Below are 4,573 nucleotides of genomic sequence, written 5' to 3'. Positions count from 1 at the left end.
GTTGGAAGGGACCTAGTAGATCTTCTAGCCCGACCCCCCGCTAGGGCGGGAGAACAACAAAACCCCAAAACAAGAAACGGGACTCAAATGAGTCCAGCCAGGTAGGCATCCAGCCTCTTCTTAAAGACCCCCAGGGTAGGGGCCAGCACCTATGACCTGTCATCTTATTCCCCTCTCCCTCATCCGGCCCCCCACCTCTTGTCATTCTGTTTTCTGCATCAAAAATGCAATCCCAGATCCTCAAACTATAAAATCACCCTGCACAATCCTTCATTCTTCCGCAACTCACTCTGTGCTCTACCCTCCTCCTGTCTGGGATATTTGCTCACTAACTTCTGTGCATTTGGCATCTCTTCCCCTCTTCCTCACAGGCCACAGCTAATTTCAGGTCCCACTTCTCCAACTTTCTACTCCTTTTTCTACCTCTCCCTCCCTACAGGAAGTAGGGAGAAAAAAGAAAAGGAAGTTTTCTTCTTCCTGTTCCCCCCCAGAACCTCACCCGCATTCCTCCCCAGTCTCACCCTATTCACACATCCCCACACTGCTTTGATCTCTTCCATTCACTCAAACCTCTCTCTTCACTTATTGCCTCCCACACACACTCCACATACCACTAAGTCAGTATTCAACCAGACTGACCACATTCTCTTTGTAGCCCAGGCATGAAGATCAGTTTCTCCATCCAGGGATCATTAGCCAGCACAGCTGTCTTCCCGCTTCCAATTATCTTGTTACTCAGTAGGCTCCCTGCCCTCACCCCACAGCCTCTCACCATCTCTGTAGCACTACCCCTGCACTCACACTGATTAGGGACAGCATAAATCAGCCACACACCTGGGAGCTATCCAGAGCCCCTCAGAACTGGCATAGCTGCTGTCTAACTGGTTAAGGAGACAGCCACTGTCAGCCCTAAATTCAAATATGTGTGTGGGTATGCACCCAGGCACCAGCCAGTTTGAATTCAAGCTGGTTGCTACTAGAAGTGAAATTCCTTTCAGTATTGAAGGATCTGACTTGGGCTTTCTATAGACTCTCCTTTTGGGACCAACCATTTCGTCTTTACAGAATTAAAATTACCCCAACTTGGTAGATCTGAAGTGTCTGATAATCCTAACCAAGCCCATCCCCAAAGTGATCCAATTCAGCTATAACTCTGAGATGCGAGACTTCTAGATCCACTGATCTCAGTAAAGCAACAGCAACCTAAAACTGCGGCAAGGGAGCAAAGAAACAGGCCATACAGTTTTTAAGCTCCACGCTATAAACTTTTTTGGCCTGAAAGTTCTTCAGATGCCCGCAGCTCTGTCTTTGTATGTGTGCAGAACTGCACCAGTCTGAGCAGCTCGGAGCCTCAGGCCCATTTCCATCCAGAACTGAAGCAGGGAGGAGGTGAAGTCCCTCGGTGTACTCTGAACATGCCTAATATACACAGACAACACAGCACCACAGCCACATATATTCAAAAACAGAGTTGGCAGTAGCTGTTCGTCCCCCATACCGCCCATTGATACAAGAGCCACTTGGTTAAAACAGTCATCCAGGAAGCAAGAGAGCTGAATGCTATGCCCTCCTCTGCCTGAGGGGCTCAAACCCAACATCTGGCTCTCCTAGGAGCTCCCCGACCACTAGGCTACAGAATAACCCAGGTGGGGGCACTGTCCACCCCTCCAGTTGAAGGTAGGCCACCCTGCAGCCACGCATGCAAGTACCATGGGGCCACATAATGATGACAGCCCAGACCAAGACAATGCCACCCCAATACGGTGCCAGCATTCAGGCATGTGCCACACCGCACTGAGGCAGCCACACTACTTCCAGGTTGGACGCCTGCCCAGGTCAGACGTACTGTAACCGAGTGCTGTGCATGTGCCAGCAGATCTGCCTTTCAGCAGAGCTCACTAACACTGAGCCAACTATATTCTGTACAGTTTCGAACAGTTCCTGTGTGTAGCCCGCAGGCCAAATGTGGCCTGTGAGCCCCTCTGATGCAGTCCCCTGCCCAGGATGGCCCCTTTGAAATGGCCCTTCCGAAGCAAAACTGGTTTAGCCTGCAGCCCTTCTTAGTTTGGCGCTGCCTGCGTGTGCACATTTTCCCAGCACAAACATTTTGAACAAGGACAAAATCCTGATTTTTAAAATTCCCACAGGACACCAGGGCAGCTCCTTTAAAACTGCCAGTCACAGCAAAAAGCCAGGATGTTTGGCTGTTTGACAGCATCAAACAGGGGTTTGCATTTCTATTACTTAATATCTTTTGAGGCAGCGGATATAAAACAGTGCTAAACTGGGCCACACAACTATAGCAGTAATAATGCCTCACTCAGGCTTATTCAGATGGGGTTATCAAAGCAATGGATGAAGGAGATGGGCACCACCACTCTCAGCTCACAGGAGGGGCAACCTGAGGCACAGAAAGATGAAACAACTTGTCCAATTTTGTCTCATGGGCTAGAAGCAGAGCCAGAGCCCAGGGACTCTCCCAAATGCCAGGCCAGTGTCTCATGCACTGAACTAAACTGCCTTCAAAAAACCTCACTGACCGACCCCTTGTTGCTATTTGCATGACAGTCACGCCCCGGAAACCAAGGTGGGTGACAGTCCCATCGTGCCAGGCCCTCTACAATGCCTGTTGGCCAACTGGACATTCACTGGATTTCTCTGGTCACTTTGGTGATTTTTTTCTGCCTATTTACATTCCCTCTGCAGTTACAGCAAGGTCAATGTGCTTCACCTCCTGTCCTAAAATGGTATGCAGGATTGCTCTGCTCTGCTCCAGATAGTAGCTCTGGAGTAGCTTTCATCCTAGTGAGTTTGGCAAGTTTACCGAAGAGATCAATATAAAGCTATTTCCATGCATACTGAGAGGCATAATCAGCTAATGATTGTAAGGTGTTTATGGCGATCTACTGATGAAAAAAATGCTATATAAAAGCTAGATTTTATGTCAATTTTTGTCTGAAGATCTCAAAGCTCTTTATAAGCCTCATCTGCTTCATTGAAGAGGCTCATGTCACAATCCTATTCCCATTCTATAGCTGGGGAACCCAGGGCAGAGGGAAATGATTCAGTGTTGCCCACTCAGGCTAGCAGTAGCCAAGCAAGGACTAGAATCAAAGTCCCCCAAATCCGAGTCCCACATTCAAGCCACCAGACTGCACTAGTGAAGCCAGCACTGGTATGACTGGTATGGCAGCTATAAAATTATTATTAGCTGTGACACCACAGCAAAGTACATGCTTAGACATCACATGCAGGTACAGGGCAATGGGCTTCAAGGAGCAGTTCACTGCAACTGGAGGGTTATGTACTTTTTAACTGTTTGAAGCAATCAACACACAAAACACCTTTTGTTAAAGTACTGACAAGGCCACCTTTGAAGTAACAAATCCTTCCAGTATTTACAAACAGTTGTAATTTGTTAACTGCAACAGAGGTCAGATACACACCCCTCAAATTTTCATGCAAAAAATTAAGGGATCCTCAGATCACTCCTGCTCTGCAAGCTTGTTTTTTGTTTTTTTTTATCTACTACTGTAAAATTAGGTTACTACAGTATATGCACTCAGAACCTAGAGGGATGTGGGCTTTGCAAATGCCTTGACTGACAAATTAGATGCAAGTAACAGTGCCTCCTCTGTGGAGTGTTTGACAGCACTTTGTGTGCAGTCATTTGCGCTGCTTCTGCTGTAAAAACAATCAATTTTACTCTTGTTTGTGTGGGTCTTTCATATAGCAATAAGAGAAAATAAAAAACCTGTCTTTTTTTAAACAGGGAAATGTAAAACCACAAATACTAGCAGAAGGCTCTTAAGCAGGGTTTAGCATCTAAAATTTTATTTAAAACTTATTTTAAATGGACTAGAATTGAGACATCACTTTAAAGCCAAATCAATTTGTCTTGTGCCTCAGTAGGTTTTACCCTCCTCTACTAACGTGTAACCTAAATATTAAAGCAGTTTTCTGACCGCCCTCCCCCACAGGCTGCAAAAGAAAATACCTTACTTATCCCTTTTTGCTTCTCTGAAGCCTTTCTCGGGCATTACTACTGGTTGATAACATCTTAACTCCGACTAAACCTGCTAGGCACAAACATCCAAAAAGACCGTTATCTTCATCTAGTGCTAAACATATCCTAAGAGCTCCTTCCTCCTCATCCTCGCAAATGCGAATGCTCCCACACCCCTCTCAGGTCTGTGCACCCTGTAGGGCAGTAACCGATGGGTCCTTATTAATGTCCCTTTCATTACTGATATGACAATGTTTCAAAGGGAGCAGTTGGCATTTCTCACACAGATGCGCTACCGCTTGTCGGACACAGCACGTTTCTAATGAATTCAGAGCCGAGCACTACCACCCTTCAAATAAGGAGGCTGCGATTGCTACCAGAGACACCTCGAAGGGGCCCTGAAGTTTAGACGGAGACGATCCCTGCAGTGTTGCACCGCTCTGTTAAAGCATCAAGAAAACTGTCCTCAAATGCTGGAAACATTAATCCCTCAACACAGCCGGGAAACATACCTCCCAACCTCTGGTCACTCCTCGATTATCCTTGACCTGTTCCGCTGCTATTCTT

At 46.7% G+C, this 4,573-nt stretch overlaps 1 protein-coding gene across 6 annotated transcripts in view; it reads right to left on the bottom strand.

The window, feature by feature from the left end:
• The window catches only part of AMOTL1 (angiomotin like 1), a 194,605-nt gene that overhangs the window by 149,721 nt on the left and 40,311 nt on the right, over positions 1–4,573 (bottom strand). The window contains exon 1 of one of the 6 annotated variants that reach the window (XM_019524508.1): positions 4,519–4,573. The exons of the other annotated variants lie outside the window; for them this stretch is intronic. The gene's annotated coding sequence lies outside the window, so the exon portion shown is untranslated. The remainder of the gene's footprint in view (positions 1–4,518) is intronic. 6 annotated transcript variants of the gene reach the window in all.

The sequence above is a fragment of the Gavialis gangeticus genome, unplaced genomic scaffold, assembly GCF_001723915.1.
Source record: "Gavialis gangeticus isolate Ggan-Ray unplaced genomic scaffold, GavGan_comp1, whole genome shotgun sequence".
Classification (NCBI taxonomy): Eukaryota; Metazoa; Chordata; order Crocodylia; family Gavialidae; genus Gavialis; species Gavialis gangeticus.
The sequence above is the reverse complement of the archived record's forward strand: the minus strand, read 5'-3'. Positions and strand labels throughout refer to the sequence as shown.